This window comes from Ochotona curzoniae, unplaced genomic scaffold, assembly GCF_017591425.1.
Source record: "Ochotona curzoniae isolate NIBS_2020 unplaced genomic scaffold, NIBS_Ocur_1.0 scaffold_4683, whole genome shotgun sequence".
NCBI lineage: Eukaryota > Metazoa > Chordata > Mammalia > Lagomorpha > Ochotonidae > Ochotona > Ochotona curzoniae.
The window spans coordinates 13,872,658-13,893,313 of record NW_024467121.1 but is presented as its reverse complement, the minus strand read 5'-3'; positions in this window follow the sequence as shown (position 1 = coordinate 13,893,313).

Sequence of the window (20,656 nt, the reverse complement as noted above, 5' to 3'; positions counted from 1 at the left end):
AGATTAGTATTTTTTTCTGTTTTGCTGGAGCAATTTCTGTATTTGTAAGCAGTTTGCCACAGAAGACACGGAATGAAGACAACTCAGATCACCCATAAAATCCATTGATAAGCAGTTTCCATTGCAAATATGAACACACAGATCACCTGTGTGCTCTTTGTTGTGCTAACACATGAAATGACTCAGAAGATTTCAAGTCTCCATCCTGCCACTAGGTTATCAGTCGTATGTAGGCCTAGACCTAGAATTTTCCTCTTGTTTCTTACATATCCTATTCAAAAGCCACCGTGTGGATCTTTAGATGTATCTGAAAACATAAACTCTAATGTTATACACAGATTGCACCACAAATAATTGAATGAAATTAACAAAACTATGAACATGTCACAACGCAACTCTCTTGCTTTGCAATGTTTGTAGTAACAAAATGAAAAGAGTGGAAGCTAAGTTGAAACATAAGAACTTTTCTTCTTTTAATGAAAATGTCCCTGCAGCTTTCCCGCGCTGAGTACAACTTGTTAGTCTGCATGTACCTCTCTGGCGGGTGGGCACGCAGAGCCTGAGAGGTAATTCCAGGAGACAGTGATTTCACTGATTTTAGGAAGTACTGGCACTCAGCTGTAACAGAAGGCTTTCCCAATACGCAGAGAAACCTGTTAAAGAGCTCACAGTAATGAACACAGCAGTAACTCTACACATAAGGAAGCAATGGCAACTCTGATATAATTTCTACAGGGCTGCTAGATCACCAGCAGGATTAGCGTCATGTGAGATGCAAACTTTAATTGCTCGTACTAACTTCTTCATATACTACCCAGAATCACTAGCAACGTCTCATAAGATCTGCTTGAGAAAACTTATCCTAGAAATGGCTTAAATGAACACATTTATATCTTACTGTTTCTGCTAAAGGGCTTGCAAAATAAAGGACAAATACCAGCACATAGTTCACTCAATGTCTGTCCCATGCGTCTGAGTATTTCTTAAGAAATGTATATGACTAAGCTGTGACAGGGACTTGTCTGATGTCAGGAAACTTTGAGTAGACTCAAAGGGAAGGAAAAAAACAAAACATGAGAAAATTCGATTAGGTAACTGGGACCAGAAAGAACTCAGAATACCCATTTGTGGTCCTAATGATGTGGGCTACCACCACTTCAACCCATCTTCACCCCGCACCCAAAGATGAAATTAAATTTTCTCTTACCCAAAACTTATTTCATGCTAAGGATACCGAAATTTAGATACCAAGGAATCTTGTATGCATTTCTACGAGAGGAGGGTAAGGAACCAGGAACATGACCACCTGTTTTATTACCAAAGGTTTTCTTTAAGAAATTTTATTTTTTCCACTTTTAAAAAAACCATAAAGAGAACAACCTCAGATGAGTTTAAGGCATTAGATTTGCCATGTCTTTGGCCCAGATCAACATTTGATACCCAGCCTAGTTCACAGATTTTTAAACTCATTTTGAACTTGCGATCATAATTTCATAAAAGTTCTGAGTTTTATATGAGAACTGTTAGATGTTTCCCTAGTAAGTTTCCTCCATCAGCTTCCCCAAGGGCAGTTTCACCCCCTTTCTGCTCCATGTAAATAAATGCTGGTCTTCCCTATATGCCTAATCCTGAAGTCTCATTTCAGACAGCTTTTCTCCAAGAATGTAAACAGAATTGTTACAGTCCTGGTGCTGTAGGGTACAGTGAGGTCCTTACCCAAATCTTCCCTGGTTGGAGTAGAGTTTTTTCATATGCTTGCTTTGGTGCTTTTTTTAAAATTCATTTATAGTATTCATCAGTTTTTAGCCTTGAAGTTTAAACAAACTGCAAGTTCTTTTTTTTTTTAAGTCAGATATACAGAGAGGAAGATCTTCCACCCAGAAGTTAAGGTAAATCCCCCTGGCTTATGCAGAGTACATGAACATAGTTCTGGAGCTGATGACCCAAAAACTCCTACATCTGCAGGATGCAGAGAATCTGTCGTCTCTGCTACACATTGCCCTGACTCTGACAGTGATGCTAAGAAGAGCAGGACTGAAGCACATTACGTGATTTTCTCTGCCAAATGTTTCTCTTCATTTGGGTGCAAGAGGAATTGGGAAGTAATATGACTTCCTTGCTCCAAGCCCAACAGTTGCTCCAGTCAGCACTGTGGGCTAAAGTACAAGTCAGTGGGCAAGCAATGGGACATGCAGCGATCTCTTCCAACCTTGATTATGTGAGATGGCAGATCACAGGTAGTAGCACAGCACAGCTGGATGTGGCACCACCTCCATCTTCTCTTTTCCCACAAAATGTTATTTTTTGTCACTTTTTGCAGAAAATTTCCATCACTCAGATCCCTGGAAACACAAACCTTTCTTTAGTCTTTTCATATCCCAGAGCCATTTAAGTTAGTGTGGCTATTTTCTTTCCAGCTGTCTTGGGTCTCCCCAAACATCAACATTCATTTATTTTTGTCATTGAAAAATCCAGAGGTCTCTACAGTTGTATCATTCTCTGCCTCCTGATTTAGCCAGGGCTCCTTCAGTGAGAGGAGTTCAGGCAGATGCAAAATGTGAGTCACTAGAAGCTTCTCTCAGGAACTGAGGCCAACAGCAAGTATGGGAGTGCCAAAGGAAGAGAAAGAGAGGAACAACGCTCTATGATACATTATATTACTGTATTATCACACAACTGTGCTGTAGTCAGATTTTTTCTAGGCTCCTTCCCTAGCTGTAAAATAGACTCTTACTGTCACCAAATGTGATCATCTGTATGAAATTCCAAGAACAATGCTTTACCACTTAATAGACAGCACATGTCAGATTTTGTACTATGTCCACAGTATCATCAGAAAATCAAGGATGAGCATGACATTGTCCAGAATTCTGTGCACTCACTACCACCATAGGAGACACCTGTCTCCAGCAGTTCCCTGGATGCATAATGCTCTTTTTTTTAAGATTTATTTTTATTATTTATTTATTGGAAAGGTGGATATACAGAGAGGAGAGACAGAGAGGAAGGAAGATCTTCCATCCGATGATTCACTCCCCAAGTGAGTGCAGTGGCTGACACTATGCCGATCCGAAGCCAGGAGCCTCTTCCGGGTCTCCCATGCAGGTGCAGGGTCCCAAAGCATTGGGCCGTCCTCGACTGCCTTCCCAGGCCACAGGCAGGGAGCTGGAAGGGAAGCGGGGCTGCCGGGATAGAACCGGCGCCCATATGGGCTCCCAGGCATGCAAGGCGAGGACTTTAACCACTGCGCCACCGCGCCGGGCCCCATAATGCTCTTTTATAGCCTGTTGGCTTTCACTTTTTAAAGGTTTATTCATTCACTAATTTGAAAGCCAGAGTGCCACAGAGAGAGCTCCCAACTGCTGATTCACTGTCCTAATAGCTGCAGTTTTCAGGGCTGGCTTAGGACAAAGACAGCAGCCAAGAACTCCTCTCCAGTTTCCCATGTGGATGACAGGGGCCAGATGTTTGAGTCAGATTAATTGCCTTTCCTCATTCATTAGCATGGAGCAAGATCAGAAGTGAAGTGACCAGTGCTCAGAACAGCACTCTCACATGGCATGTGGGTGTTCATGCAGCAGTATATCCAACTGCAATCCCTTTAAGTTTCCACCTGTTGCTGTGTCCAAAATCTCTCATGTCCATTTTTCATAATATAGCGGAAATCATTGTGCAGAGGGAGGAAGCTTGGGGAAGGAGTCAGGCAAATTCCAAAGCCTAAGGCACTGTATCATAACAATAACAAAAGAATTGGAAGAAATCAGGAAAGCATAGATTCATCTCCTGAAAGTCATTTTCATTATTTAAGGCTGCTGAAATGATAACAGATGTATCATTGTATTTTTAGAATTGTACCTATGACTACATTAAATCTACCCTCATTATCACATCAAAAAGTTATGCTTGTCAATTTAGCTATACATTGGTATGTTTTTTTTTAAAAAAAAAAAAAAGGTTTTGTAAGATCTCACATGTTGTCCTTTTTCTGAAACTTTTCACAAATTGTCTTTTTCCTCTTCTGTGGACTCCTCTCTCAGTCACCTACCCCCACTCTCCCCATGATTATGTTTGTACAATGCCATTGTACTGCAGCTGTCATTTGCCTGGCTTGTCTCTTCTGTTGCCTGTTCATGCTTTTAATGCACATATGCCACTAATCTGTTTCTGCAGTGCCTGAATAGATGCTCAATAAATATTTGTTCCTTAAGTAAGTGAATATACAAAGGAATGTTAAAAGGTAGGAGAAATTAATTAATTTGCTTTGTGTGTGTGTCCTTTGGCAACAGAACTGAAAAGCAAACCAGCATTTCTAATATCCTGGAGATAAGCCAGCACTCTCCTTTGAAACTGAAAGCCACAAGACATAATTTCTTTAAAGAAAAAGACTTCTTGAGTTTCGAGGAATCTGGCCTGTGGCCACAGGTATGAACCTGGCAGACTGCTGAACCTGGCCTGGGAAAAGGAGCATTACTTGTTTCAACAACCGTCTTCTTGGCAGTAGTCAAGGAAGAGGACAAAGACATCTGCATGGTGCAATGACATCATTTGGCCCTGCCTTGCACAATAGAGAGGGAAAAAGAAGTCATGGCAAACTTCCAGTTCATCTCAACATAGTTGGACCAAGGCCAAGGTTTTCCATCCCTCTGCCCTTGCTGATTACAATGCTGAAAATGGGCCTTAGAGAACTGAGTAAAAGTCCTATGAAGAGTTCAACTCCCACTCAGATTTGTAGCCGTGAATTCATATCCCTTTCATCAGCATATTCCATCCCCTGCCTCCAGCTTCCTCTCAATAGAACCACTTTTCTCAATTTGAAGGTTACCATTCCTATTCATTTTTTGATTAAATTACATGTGCAGATTTTTTTAAGATGTATTTATTTTATTGGAAAGGCAGATCTACAGAGAGGAGAGACAGAGAGAAAGATCTTCCATCCACTGTTTCACTTCCCAATTGGCTGCAACAGCAAGAGCTGAGCCAATCCAAAACCAGGAGCCAGGAACCTTGGGTGCAAGGTCCCAAGGCTTTGGGCCATCCTTGACTGCTTTCCCAAGCCACAATCAGGGAGCTGGATGAGACCCACTGGGGTATCCAGGACACTAACCAGTGCCCACATGCTGGCACATGCAAGGTGAGGATTTAGGTGCTAAGCCATCACACTGAGCCCTATGTACACATTCTTAGAACCATTGAGTTGGCTTTATGTATTTTAAACATCATGCAATTTATATTACGTATTATTCACTTTCTATTTACATGTGCCTTCTCAAAATTACATTATGACATTTATCCAAGTGTATATTTATATCTTTGTGTACTGAGCAGCACCCTCTTGGGTGCATGTGAAAGCCCATGATAGTTATCAAGTATTAAATGTTACAGGTGCTGTTTGGAGCTGTGTGAGACTGTGAGGAAGTGAAGCAGGGGCACATTACACACAGCTCTTAGTGTTTTCTCATCTTAAGTAAGCTAGTATCCGGGGTGTATCACTTGTGGCCCCTTTTATCACATGGGAATAAGCTGATCTCATTTCCTGAGCTTTGTTCACCTCTTGAGTGATTCTGTACTCAGACACAATATTGTCACCAAAGAATTTGAGGCTGGAGGTTAGAAACCTAGCATGTTGTCCCACTTCTCTAATCAGAACCCACAAGAGCTCTAGTAAGTCATTTCACCTTTCAAACCTTAGTGTCCGCAGATTGTGTGCCTCAGTTTACATCAGCCATGCTCATCTCAGAAGAAACTGTGGGACCCGGTTTCTGGGCAGAATGTGGTGACATCATCAAACTCTGTATAGATGACCCAGTGGTGGCCTCTGCACCCGCTTCCCAGTGGAGTATATAGGGCAAATGATTTCCTTAATTCCTCCCACTTACCTCCTCCAACATAAATAAGAAAATGATGAATCAAGTACTTAATACAAGAAAATACTTAGCACAGGACTGGCACATTCAAAGTAATCAATTGCAATTAGTACCAGGAAAATTTTTCTGGCAATAATATTTTCTCACTCGGCTGTAATTCCAGGCTTTTTCATAATGTCCTATACATCCATTTTTATAAATCTTTTGAGGGGTTTAGCTATCTTCTGTGACTGTTACTGACTACATTTCTAAAACCAGCCATGAGGGACTATATACTATTGTAATAAAATGAGGGAAATAAGATGGGGGAGGGAGTTTAGTAGGGAGAGTAAGGGAAATCCAAAGCTTATGGAATTGTACCAAAAAGTTAAAAATAAAATACAAGGGGAAAAAAAAGCAACCATGTTGCCATGAAGTTTTTGCACCTCCATCTTTCCCTTACACACCTCTGACATCCCCCTTACCCCTTATACACAGATGAACTTGGAACACAAACCCATATTTCAGAACACTTATACTGTGGACACTCTCTCTTTAATCATGTTTCCCAAAGACAAAAAAAAAAAAATCATACTCTCTATCATTGTTGCTTTATTTTGGTTGTTCACTTCAACTGTTGTTTATTTTGAACTGTTCCCTTCTGAACCTGGGTGTGACTTGCCTCGCTGTGTCCCCTAACAACCAAATCCAGAATGTCTCTGGATTCTAAATGTGTGTGTTCCCTGCTCTCATTTCTGCAGATAAGTTTTTGCCCTGGAAGGTTTTTTGAGTTCCTCAAAAACGCTTGGTGGCCATACCCACCTTGACCCTGGCCATGAAAAGCTGTCTCTAACCTAGTCCCAGTCTCCTACAGGGTTAGCAAGGAACCAGACACTTTAGCCACCTCCTGCTACCTTCTAGGGTGCGCTTTAGCAGGAAACTGGAATGGAGGATGGTGACAGGACTCAAATACAGGTGCTCTGACAAATGATAGAGACATCCTGGTGGTGTCTTACCACTGTACCAAATACCTGCTCCTAAATGTGTCTCTTAATTCCATGTTCCGTGAACTTTTTGAAGTTTTATACTCCAGTGGTGCCTTACTAGATTGATTGGCCCATCAGTTCTTAGCTGTATGGTTCTTATGTCCATTGGAATACCTGAAAAATAAAACCCTGATTGTAATTCTAAAACTAACTGGGGATATTTAAACATCAAAAACTAATATTGATAATGAGCTGAATTTGCGAATGGAATATATCTTTGCAATATTAAATCCAGCATTGGTTATCTCACTTTCAGAAAAAAAAAAGAGAGAGAGAGAGAAAAGATGAGAAGAGAAGAGAAGAGAAGAGAAGAGAAGAGAAGAGAAGAGAAGAGAAGAGAAGAGAAAAGAAAAGAAAAGAAAAGAAAAGAAAAGAAAAGAAAAGAAAAGAAAAGAAAAGAAAAGAAAAGAAAAGAAAAGAAAAGAAAAGAAAAGAAAAGAAAAGAAAAGAAAAGAAAAGAAAAGAAAAGCTGTCTCTAGGCTCCATCTTCCCCGTGGGATCCCTAAGGAGCCCTTCTCAGCAGCAGCATTCCCACCTTCATTCCTAGTCTGCAGGTGTGCATCCTTCAGCCCTTAGTGAAGAACCTTTCCTTCCCCTCATTAACAAATTTCTGAAGGATGAAGGACATCAAGGCATCTGGGCCCTCTCAGGAGACACAGTTAGGGGATGGGGAAAACACAGTAATTGTCCCCAGACTTGTCCTCATCCTAATCCTGGGAACCTGTGTTCCCATGGCAAAAGAGCCTCTGCAAGGGTAATTAAGTTAATGAAGACATGATCCTGGATTACTAAAGTGGGCTCAGTGCAGTCACAAGGGTTCTTACAAGAGGAGCGAGGTCAGCACTAAGAAGGAAATGTAGCAGTATGAGTCAATGCAGGAGGGAGAGAGGCGGACAAGCTTGAAAATGCTACAAGGTTCAGCTTGAGATGAGAAATTAACACCAGTGAAACAAAGCAGAAAAGGCCATTGAAAGGTGTTTGATTTAGGACTTCCAACCCCCAAAACTCTATTGTGACAAATCATGTTGCTTAAGCCATGATGTGGACATTTGTTACAATAAGAACCTAATACAGCGGTGAAGGAGCAACTTGCAATTAATAAAGCCACTCTGGAATTTTGATCTCCATAAGTCTTTTGACTCCTTACCTTGTCTTAAGCTAAGGCAACTCTGGCATCTCATAGAATTTTAGTGTGAACTATTAGCTCTCGCTTATCCAGATTTTTAGTAACTTTAAAAAAATATTTAGAACCAAACTATTGTCCCAACTATCACACTGAATTCAGTTTCCCCAGTAATGCTTTTTCTAATTATTTCAGAGAAAAAGAGAAGGAGTTTCTATCAGCTGATTGACTGCCCAAAAGCCCGCAAGAGCTAGAGCTGGTATAAGCTGATGTTAGACACAAAGACTCAATTCAAGCCTCCCCCCACATGATGGCAAAAACCCAAGTCACATTTGGGCATCACCACTGCCCCTCAAGATCTGCATCAGATTCAAGAACTGGAGGCAGACACCAAACCCAGGCCATTTGATAGAAGACCAGATTCTTAATTGACAACTTGAGCTCTGGGCCAAATGCCTGCCCCAGTGCCCATGTTTTAATACATTCAACCAAAGTTAAACATGTCCCTTAGTTCCTGGTGCATGATCTTTAGAATCCACTTCCATCTTCAGTTGCCTGGGTTCGGCTCTTAATGATTAGCAAAATACTGTCATTCATTGAATTTCTGAACCTTTCCCAAGAAAGACTTTGTGTTTGTCTCCTGAGCCTTGCTGGGATGTGACTTCAAAGATACCAGGAATGGAGAACTCCAGGACCTAGCAGGCCATGGGAGAAGACTGCCTTAAGGAGAACCATCATCTCCATTGTAATCAACAGGGAGAGATTTTTACAGTAAGTCACAGAGGAGGAGGCCCTGAGTCTGCTGGTTGAGAAAGCACCATGTGCTTTGAATCGGTCAAAGCATCTCCCTTCCAATCCTCTCTTTGCCAGATTTGTGCTATGTTCATGAGAGAAAGGAGAAGGAGAGAGAGAGAAAGAGAGAGAGAGAGAGAGAGAAGGGGGCTGATGCAGGAAATGTGCATCTAAGGTGTAAGTAGCGGAAGTGTGAGGATAGATATTTGATTTTTAGATGCATGCTTCCAAGACACAGAGATTTTGTTTAGAAGTAACTTGGTCCTCTGGTTGCTTCTTTAAGTGAAATTTACATTCTGAGATGGCCACTTTTTTTTTCCTCTTCATTAAACTCCCTGGCACAGTTCAAAACAAGTAAAATCCAAGATGAATCAGGTATTTCTCATTCCTGGATTTTTCATTTTCTTGAGAAGAGTCCCAACAATGACTATGAGAGTACATTTTCAGTTTCAGATGACAGACTCCATTTTAGTGGTTTGAAGTAAGAAAATATTCTGATCACAGGCTATTAAACATTTTCCAGGATCATTAGAATGGTGCAGAAGCACACCCATGCCTATGCTTGTAAGAAACAACTTTCAAATCACACTATAGTTCCTGGCAGCCAAAAGAGCTGCTTGCACGTGTCACAGTCAGGCCTCAGGAAGCTGTTGACCAAAGCACTGAAGCTGTCTCTATACCTGATAGTTCCAGAACCCACCAACTCCGCCAGCATTCATTTGAATATGACCCACATTAAACGTCCCAGCCCAAGCCCGTTGATCTGCTCAGCAGAACAGAGATCATATGTGAAACTGACCTCAAAACGGCGAGCAAGTATAAGAGATAGAACTTGTTTTAAGGGCCATAGCTTCTGTTATAGGAAGGCAAGTGAAGGAAACAATACCATGTTGGCTTCCTTCCCTGGAGGATTCCTCAGTGAAATACCATCAAAGAGCCTTCTGGAACACCACATGGCATGAGTCATCAGAGGCAAACAGCTGCACTGGTGAGCTCAAGGCATGCCAGGAATCCTAGCACAGTCAATGAGTTGGGAATCAGAGAACCAAGGGGAATACAGAGCCAGTTATCATTTGGGGTTTTTTTGTTTGTTTCTTTGTTTTTAATTATTTCTTTCTTTAAATGGCAAAGAGAGGGAGGCACAGACACAGAGAGAGTCTCCTTTATCCAGTGGTTCACTTTCTAAGCGCTCACAGCAATTAGGACTAAATGCTGTGGCTGAAGCCATGAGTCTAAAACAATCAGCAGGGTCCCAAGCACCTGAGCCATCATTGGCCTTGGTTCAGTCAACAGGATGATGAATTAGGGCCAGTGGGGACATTCACATCCAGGAGCCCTGCTATGGGATGCAGGTGTCCCATCATCTTACCCACTTGAGCTGGGTTGTATTTTTATTATTATTACTATTTTAGATGACGTTTACATAGTCGATTAGGATGGGAAGGATCTAGGGTTAGGGAGAAGTGGATGAGATCATTGTTTGCAAATTTTCTATTTCTTCTTCCCATTTCTGGGGACAACCGGGAAGGTAAGGGGATAGGCCATATCCAGTCTCCCAACCATCCTGCTGGTTTGTATTATAAGAGATGCAATTTAACTTCTGTGGAGACTCACTATGGCCACAAGTTTGAACTCTAATCTGTGTTTGATTCTTTCCTCTTTGTGTTTTGTATCTCCTTTTGTAGTTACCCTTATCCTCTAATTCAAGGTGCTCTAGTTTCATTTCAGATTGAGGAGAGAAGAAATTTTTAAATGACATTCAAGATCTATAACAGGAGCAATCGTGAGAGAGAAATGATTCCTACCAGAAGGGAATTTTCTCTGACAGCCTTTTCAATTGAAGAATTCTCAGTTTATTCTGGATTTCGCACAAGGAAACCATATATGCATTGTTTTGCTTTGCAATTTGAATCTATACAACTGAGTGAAAGCTACCATTTTATTGAATGCTAATTATTTACTCCTCATTTAAATAGCCACAATTAAGACATTGTTCAAGCTGTATGGGATTGCGTATGCAAATTGTGTTTGTCTCAGCTAACCAAAACTCACTGGTCCCAGCTGCATGAAAAATGTCTGACTTATAAAATTTCCATTAGTCCTCACATGCTAATTCTTAATTATGCTAAATTAATCAGCATTTGCAAATTAAGAAATTTGACTTTCATTTGTGTCTACCTTGATCTCTTAGAGCTATACAATTAACTCCTGAGAACTCATGGAGAATAATCATTTCATATTAAGCCAAGTAACAGAACATTTAAGTGGGGATGCATACATGTGAGTGAATTTGAAAATGAGTGTCCTTGGGCCCGGCGCGGTGGCGCAGTGGTTAAGGTCCTCCCCTTGTACACCCTGGGATCCCATATGGGCGCCGGTTCTATCCCGGCAGCCCCGCTTCCCTTCCAGCTCCCTGCCTGTGGCCCGGGAAAGCAGTCGAGGATGGCCCAAAGCTTTGGGACCCTGCACCTGCGTGGGAGACCCAGAAGAGGCTCCTGGCTTTGGATCAGCATAGCACCGGCCGTTGCACTCACTTGGGAAGTGAATCATCAGATGGAACATCTTCCTCTCTGTCTCTCCTCTCTGTATATCCGCCTTTCCAATAAAAAAAATAATAAAAATAAATCTTTAAAAACAAATAAAGAAAGAAAGAAAGAAAATGAGTGTCCTTCTGACAAATTCGGCATGTGGAGTCTTTGGTTTCATTTAAGATCCATGATCTCTGGGAAGCCAAAAGCAGTCTGTGTTAGCACAGATTTTCCAATGACCAAGACTATTGTTTTTTCTTTACCCCTTTCCACTTTTTCTCAAGCATTTTTCAAATCTGTACAGATTTTCTACACCAAAGTCCTCAAATTGTGGCAGAACTTTTTTTAAGTTTTTTTTTTTATTGGAAAGTCAGATTTACAGAGAGGAAAAGAAACAGAGAGGAAGAACTGGTCCACTACCCCAGTGGCCATAATGGCCTGAGCCAATCTGAAGCCAGGAGCCAAAAGCTTCTTCTGAGTCTCTCAATGCAGATGCAGTGTCCCATTTTGGGCTGTCCTTGACTGCTTTCCCAGGCCACAAGCAGGGAGCTGTATAGGAAATGGCGCCCCTGGGACACAACCTGGCAACCATATAGGATCCCAGTGCATGTAAGGCAAGCACTTTAGCTGTGTGCCCTATGGCAGAACTTTTAAATTCAAAGGCTAATATTGAACCCTTGCCATAGTAACAGTCCCTGTGCCCTTTTAACATCACCCACACCCTGCAACTAGAAATCATGTGCACCTGCTGGATTCTCAGAAGATTTTCTGCTCAACAAACATGGAATCAATAGAAACAAAAAAACTAGCTTGATCTCATTTATTCGGATAATATTGGAAGCTTGCACATCTTAAAGCAGAAGCCATCTCCTTGTCCATAAACTCAAACATGGTTGTAAAAAACAAACACCCCAGCCCTGACTTTCTAATTACTTGATCTGGAAGCTGCCTGTGTTCTAGAAAAAGACTTGGGCATTTGTAGAAGTCAAGTATGGATAATGCAAGAAGAGGAAAGTAGCCAGGGCTTCTCTGAATTTTGCACATCTGGGTAAGATAACATGATTGCTGTGGATTCAGCATTGGGAAGTACATGTGAGATGCTTTCTAGAGGTGTGAGTTGAGCCTGTGTCACACTGTCTCCAGTGGAAGACTCCTTCCTCAGTGCTGTGCTATCGACCATTACAAAAGGTATTGACAGCTGTTCTGAATTTGTTACTAAATATAGAGTTTGTGAAATACTTCATCCATGATCAGTTAAAGTGCAATGATATAACCCCCTTATTTCTTTGAGAACTAATACTATTCTCCATCATTACTTTTGTTCTTCATCTCCTTCTCTTTTTGTATCTCTTCCACATAATACTTACCAAGTGGAAAATTTTTCAGAACAATTCAGAATTAGTAGCATATGCTTACAGGGATATGTTAACTAGGCATATGGGTTATTGGGTCCTTAGGTTATTGTTACCCCTGTAGTTCCCCATCCTTAGTCTCTGAAGCCACATCTTGACGTGAATGATTTCCTTAAGACGTTTTACTTCAAGTTCTGAATTAGTGGGAATCCAAGCTGAGAAAACTAAGACATAAAATTGTAGAAGTTACCCATTAGTGAAAGTTATATGAGGATTTATATCTCCTGATGCAAATAGTCAGTGCTCTTAGTCTCTTTAAATTCCAATCAGAGGAACTGATTTCACTAAAACAGTTGGTTACAAGAAAGTTATTATCATAGTGTAGGGTTTAGAATCAATCACATGTTTATCTTTAAGTCTAGGTTCAATCTTTAGTTCATTATTTTGTAGAATTAAGACAACTTTCTCACCATTATCAACAAACTTATCTGGGTGTGGTCTCTTGGTGTGTATTATTTTTTTCTGAAGTACTAGATAAATATTTTTTCTAAAGTACTAGATAAATAACCAAGGAGGGAAAAAAATAAAAACTCACTTGTGAGACTATTATATAAAACCCAAGAACAAAAGTTAAAATCATATTATAGAAATAGCATATTCTAAAAACTAAGTCAATGGGGAAAAAAAAACATGGCCATCTGCAAAATAACTCTGCAAGGAAGTAAACCTTATATCAGACATCTAAGAAAGAATCATACAGAGAGATGCATGGGGAGTCCCTGACTGAGGACTGCACTGGGCAGAAGTACACTATGAAATACACATGGAAGAATTAATTAAACAGCTGGTTGAAGAGGAGTATGTTCATGGAAATAAAAGGAGATATGTTTAGAGAGATGGCCTAAGCCTTGCTATGAAGGAAGGTAAGGATTCGAGTAAGAATCATACAGGTAAAGAATCATACCAGGATCATGCAGGTAGAGACATGTCTTTTGTCCTGTGTTAGAATCCTTTGAAGAAATGCTTCAGATCTCAATCCCACTTGTTGGAAATTTCCATTGAAAGATCTTCTCTTGTTTTGGCACCCATCAAGCACAAAATTTGCTCCACTTTAATTTACAATCAGAATTGTGTTGTCTGAACTCAAGAAGATATCTACAGTATTGGCTATTGCTTCTGCTACTACTCAGTCACCTCTTTAACAAAAGCATAAACTAGATTAGTTTCTTCATTGTAAATGTACAGGATTTATCTTCAATATTTTTTATCGCTTATTAAAGAGAGTTATCCATTTATAAATCAACCTCTTAATTCTTTGGGTTCTTGTTTCCTTGAAACATACATGATTTCACCATTCTGACAACCTGGCCTCACTATAAATTTGCTTTCTGTTTTTCCTCCAATTTTAGCAGAATTCATGGTGCTCTCCAAGGGGTTCCTTTCAAGTAGAGAGCTTATCTTTTTTAGTGCTTCAGACTAGATCCTGCTCAGACATGTTATAACAAGTTTATTTTGGTGCAAAAAATGTAACTATGCATTTTTTCATAGTAGTTACTTTCTACTAACTTTTGAAGATCCTTCACAATAGCCAAGGCATGCAATCAATCTAAGTATCTGTCAAGTGATAAATGGATTAAGAAAACTTGGGACATAGGCAGTCCTTGACAATGTTTCAACATGTTAAATTAATATGTATTTAAATATATGTATAATGTACAAATATATTTATATTGTATTTCATATTTATCATATATATTATAGATTTTTATATTCTATGTATAAAATGTGTAATGGTTATATATTTATATAAATGTGTATATATATATATAAGTGTATATATATAAATGAGAAAGGAAGGAAGAAAAAGAGTGTTCTCATTATCTTGTTCACTTCCCAAATTCCTGCCACAGCTAAGGTCTAGAAAAACCAGCAGCTAGAAATTCAATCTGGGACTCCCACATGAGTGGCAGATGTCCAACCCTTCAGCCATTACCACTACCTCCCAGGGTATGCATTAACAGAAAGCTGAATCAGGAGTAGTGGTGCTACTCCAACTGAGACACACTAATCTGGTATGTGGGTTCCCTGAGCAGCAGCTCAATCACTCTGCCGAACACCAAAAGCAGTCATTAACATCTTTGTAAAATTATTTACCTCCAAATTCTAAGACTCAGAAGATGCTTCTAACTACTACTCAATATCTCAATATATCAATAAGATAAGGGACAATGTAACAATAAGACAGAAAATTTTGGCAAAGAAGAGGATTTAAAACATGTACTGGGGAATGAAGTCAGATAACTATGTAATCTGGATAAAGATATGCACATACGTGTTTACCTATATAACTACTGATCTTGTATTTTACAGGAAGGTTGCCTTATATCACAGAGAACACATGATATTTGTCCTTTTGGGATTGGCTGATTTCACTATTTAGGATAACTTTGTCTTCTCTTTTATTTTATATCATTAATTCTACTAAAAGCTATTAATTTTTTAACAGAAAGTTCTTCAAATATTGACTCTGTATCATAGGAATATTATCAGAGCACAACCTTGAAGTCACATCCAAATCCACACTCTACTGCATATCCTTGCAAGATTTTGGGAAACGGAGTATGTTTTCCAGTTCTCGATTGCCTTTCAATGAAATGGAAAAAATAATATTCACTTGAGATTCCATTGTAAGTTTCATGCCTAAAAATTCCTGTAATTCCTGGGCCTGGCATCCTAGCCTAGTTCCCTTTTAGCAAGGCTGCGCTCACTTGGGGAGTGAACCATCGGACGGAAGATCTTCCTCTCTGTCTCTCCTCTCTGTATATCTGCCTTTTCAATAAAAAAATAATAAAAATAAATCTTCAAAAAAAATTCTAGAAATTAATAAAATTCCTACCACTGCTATTTTTGATAATATTGCAATGATTTATCTATCAAATAAAAAGCTTTGTGTAAATTATAAAAATTGTTAATATGATATAATCAGTTTTTACATTGTTTGTTCAATAGAAAAATGAAAATGGCAATGAGGAAGGACACCATATCCTTAATTTCAAGCATTGGTTTTGTTCCACTAAGATGGAGGAAATCTATCTTCTACCTTCTCTGAACTCATGATGCACAGCTTACATGACTTTCTCAATTAGAAAGGAGGGCAAACGCGATTTCAGTCTTTAGCTTGAGACATCGAATAAAAAAAATTATATTTTGACCTTACAGTGTCTCCTTCAAAAGAATTTGTAGAAGCAAATATTTACTTTGCAAGAGGCAAAACCAGTCACTGTTGAAAACCAACATGGCTGAGTTGAAAATATCAGCAACATCTGTGAATTTCTCTGCAAACCCAACAGCAGGAACAGGCGGAGATCAACCAAATAAGCAAAGTAAATGACTCCATGGAGAACTCCTTTGTACAGGGCGGGTTATGGGGCCTGAAGCAATAAAACTATTCAGGCTATCCCTCTGAGGTTGCAGTTTTCATCTCCAGACATAATGCCAACTCTTGTGGCTGCTGCTTAGGCACCCAGGTCTCCAGCCACTCATTTGCTACTCTACTCAGGAAGATCATTTTCCAAATGTGTGGTGAACTTTCACAGCTTGTTATAATTGCTCCTGCTGCTATCTCCTCCTGGAATAACTCTGCTTCATTCTTCCCTCCGAGAAAGCCTACTCATTCTTTCAAATATTATTTGTTGCATTATCTTTGTTTGCTAGCTTCTTAGACATCTGCCTTGCCCCCCAGAGTCTCAAAATGGAGCCATTGTTCATTTACTTTTTACAATGGACTGAATTACACCTCCTTCCTGTAGATGAATAGCCCAGTACCCCTGAAGGTAATTCTATTAAAGTTAAATTAGGTGTCCAGGTGGATCCAGAAGCAGAATGAGCGTTTTTCCTGTTAATACAGATCAGAACACTGACCTGAACACAAAAAAGAATATTATTTAACTTTATGTTGTTTTAAATTTTCTATTTAAAAAAAATAACTTCTTTTTCTGTTGATTTTGTTTTGTGGTTTTTCCTTTGATGGAATGTATAATCACTATTTGATAAAAACTATCATATCCAGATGTGAAATACAAGGTTGTATGTATCTCTACTTCCGAATCAAAGAAGGACTCCCTGGGAAATTGTTAAATATGTCTTGACAATAGGATGCTGGACTCTCTGCTATTGTCCATACCTGCAATGTCAGGATATATTTAAACAGCAAGATGATGGACTTATGACTGTTTTTGAAGGACTACTCTATTGCAAAAAATATAGGGGAAACCAGTGGAAGGAAGAAGACTTGGGGAGGAGGGAATGAAAGTCCCAGAGGCTATGGAATTATATCATAAAATAATAAATGAATTTTGAAAAATGAGAAAAAGATGGTTGCTGAACACGAAGATTCTTGCTTTGTTACCCAATATTTAGGAGGAAAATCAAAGAAGAGACCTATGAATACCTCAATAATAGAACTCAACAATCAGTCTTGTCAATCCAAAGTGTGTGGTCATTGAAGATACTGTGTATTTGTATATATTCCTATCTCATACTTAGAAGTTCAGAAAACCTTGAAATAAATGTCTCACTCCTATACATTAGAATCTATATCCTTTACTGCCTAGAAGGATTTTGGTTCCAGGAAGTTTTTGATACATGTGCAAAATTTATTTGTCAATTAGTAACAATTGCATCCATGGCAGAGTAGTTCATGTCACAGAGTCCATTGAGAAACTATCTTCTCACGGAGAGACCCATTTGGAATGCTGAACCACAATAAATATCTAAAACCAATAAGGAACTATCATAATCCTCCAGTAAGTAGAGTGGCTACTGAAATATGCTAGAAAGAACACTGCTTTTTAATATGAACATCTGTTATCAACTCCCATGATATCCACCTGCAATGTGAGTGAACTTGAGCAAGCGTCTTCACTTCTCTGAGATTAATTATCATTATGGTTGTATTGAATATGGTCATATTAAAGCTTGGGTCACAGCTTCACTACGAGGAACAAATAAGGTTTACTAAAACCATTTATGTAAGGTGTCCCATTTTCAGTTATGCCAATGTCTAAACTGCATGCTACACTGGGTTGGTTACAATGGTATTTGTACCCCCAACTCACTTTAGGTTGTTACTGGGGGCAAATCATTTACTTCTTTACATTTCACATAAAATATATCAAGCTTTTGAGTAACAGGGGATCACTTTAAATATGGCACCATTCAAGATCGAGAGAGGGTAAAATTTACCTTCTTGTTTTTTCTCTAGGTACTTTTTTCCATCTGAGTTAAAAATCAAATTTATGAAGGAATTCTCCTCCCTTCAAGCAGGTGATTCCATTACATTGTTACCAATTAGTAGTTTTCTTATCCAGGTAGAAATTACTTTTATCAGATACCATTGTAAAACCACCTGAAAAGAGATGTAAAGAATTCACCTGTATATGATTTCCACTTGCCTTCAAATATTTATTTGTGATTTAATGGTTAAATAGGATAGAAAGCAACAAAATTAACAAGAAAAAATAAAATGTTCAGTGATTTTGATAAGAGCATCATTGTGAAACATGACAGGAAACATTCAGGGAAACTACAGTAGCAAACAATCTCCAAATCTCAAACCGGAACAACCAAAGATTTATTTCACATCCATACCTTGTGTCCACTCTGTCTGGGATTCTGCTCATTAGGTACTCAGGAACTCCGCCGCTGCACACTCCTTTACCACAGCTCTGCCAAGGTAGCACAAGCCCCTTCAACTGTCAGTTCACTGGTCAGAACTGGCCATACTGTCCCCGAAACATGATGATCCTGGCAAGCACCTGGAAAGGAAGAGAACCGTTGATATTTGAATAGATGTTAATTATTACTGCAGTACTTAGAAGGCAATTGGCATGTGGTAAGAGTTATCTACATACTAATGGAATGAAATATGTTTTTGAGATAAGAAAATAATAACATTCTGCTTTGCAAGTGTTTAAGTATCTTAGAACATCTCTATACATTGATGAACAGTATTAGGAAGACAGTAGATAAAATCTAGACTATGAGAAAATGGCGAATCTTTGACCCTTAAATTTACTTAGCTGTTAAGTAGTAAGGGAATCAATTTGATAGCTGAATTTTCTTAATGTAAGCTGTGAGACCAGCTCAGTCAGGATATAAAGTATTGGTTGGAGGTATAGAGGAGATGTTGATTTAAGCACACATAATCTCAAAACCCAGCATGATAGCCTAGTGCCTAAACTCTCACCTTACAACTATCAGGATCCCTCATGGGCATCAGTTCATGTCCCAGCTGTTCCACTTTGAATTCAGTTTCCTGTTTGTAGTCTGGGAATGCGAGCAGGAAAGGATGGCTCAAAGCATTGGGACCCTGATCAGTTCAGCTCCAGCCATTGCAGCCCCTTGGAGAGTAGACCAGCAGATGGAAGATCTTTCTCTCTATGTCTCCTCTCTGAAGATCTGACTTTCCAATAAATATGGAATAAATCTTAAACACACACGCACACACAATTTCAGTTAAAGTAGAGGAATAAGTTCATGAGATTTATTGTACAGGACTCCAGCTAATAAAAATATGCTGCATTTAGTTGCTGAGTAGTTTAAAGTGTTTTTATCATGAACAGGTAAGTATGTAAGCTATTGCATGTCTTAATAATATCAACTTAGCAATTCCACAAAGCTTTCTTACAAATTCATCTCACAAACCAAAATACTTGCAATTATTATTTATGAGTTACAATAAATGAATAGATCTTTTGTGTGTGTGTGTATTTGAAATCAACATTTGCTTCTGCTTCCCTATTAACTAAACCAAAACCTACACTCTTACCTTTCTGTCTCCCAGTGGTAATGTGGCTCTTGATAACCAGTCTCTACTAGTTCCTCTATCCATAAATACTCACCAGAAGAGAGCTGTCATCTTAATAATCCTGTGCGTGTGGGAATAGGAGAACATGGCACAGCCCTGTCCTACTACCAAGCCCTTTCTAAAAGCTATGAAACACAGCTTTGAAATACCTCAAAATCTTTGTAAGGTTCAAGGTTGAATTAATTCCTTGACAGCAGTTACAAAATCCATTAGCATTGGCCCTGTTTCCAGCAGAGAACAAGGGGACCTCTGTTTATTCTTTAAGGAAGAATGCTGTTTCTATGGCAATCTACCTGCTCTCATCCAGGATGCTGTTTCAGAAGCTGCCAGACACAGCATCCAAAATCCGACAGCAGACATCTTACTCTTACAACCCTCCTGGCTATCTTAGCCTGTGCTCTTTCTCATTCCCCATATCGTGATTTTTCTTCTCATATCTCTGGAACCATGTATCCTTCAGCTGCTAAAAATATTCTGTTCTACCCATGTTCCAAAACTTCTTGCACACCCATGTTAACAGTATTTTCTTGCTAGTGTCAGCCACTGACCAGTCCTCCATCCCACCAACAGGGTCTAGAGGAACCACTTCTCTGACTCCACTCCCCCATCAGGAAGCAGCTGTGGAGACTGTTGTCATCTCAGATCTGTGATTTCCCCTTCTAGGTAAAGAAAAACCTTGTCCTCTCTCCACACATACTAAAATGCTGGATTTCTTAGGATCTATTAGGCCATTGAGGCTCCACTACTTTGTCCCAACCTTCATAAAACTGGGTACAGCTTGATAATCTAAAACGAAGTATAATTTGTATTGCCCGGTATTCAGCTACTCAGAAAGCAACTTTAGCACCTGGTAATTCTGCTTGTGCCCTACCCATCTTATCGGGGTTGTTGTGGTTCTATGCACATCCACACAATCCTCCCAACAAGTAGATTAGAAGGGGACCAGCATTCACTGCCCACGGAACTGAAAAACCTGACTTTCAGATCCCCTGTGATGTCTTTCCCTAAATAAAGCCATTTCTGCCTTGGCTGGTGGCCTCTGAAGATTCTTCAAACCTGAGAAATCCTAAACTGGAACAAGAGGGAAGCTGGAATCCAAAGCAG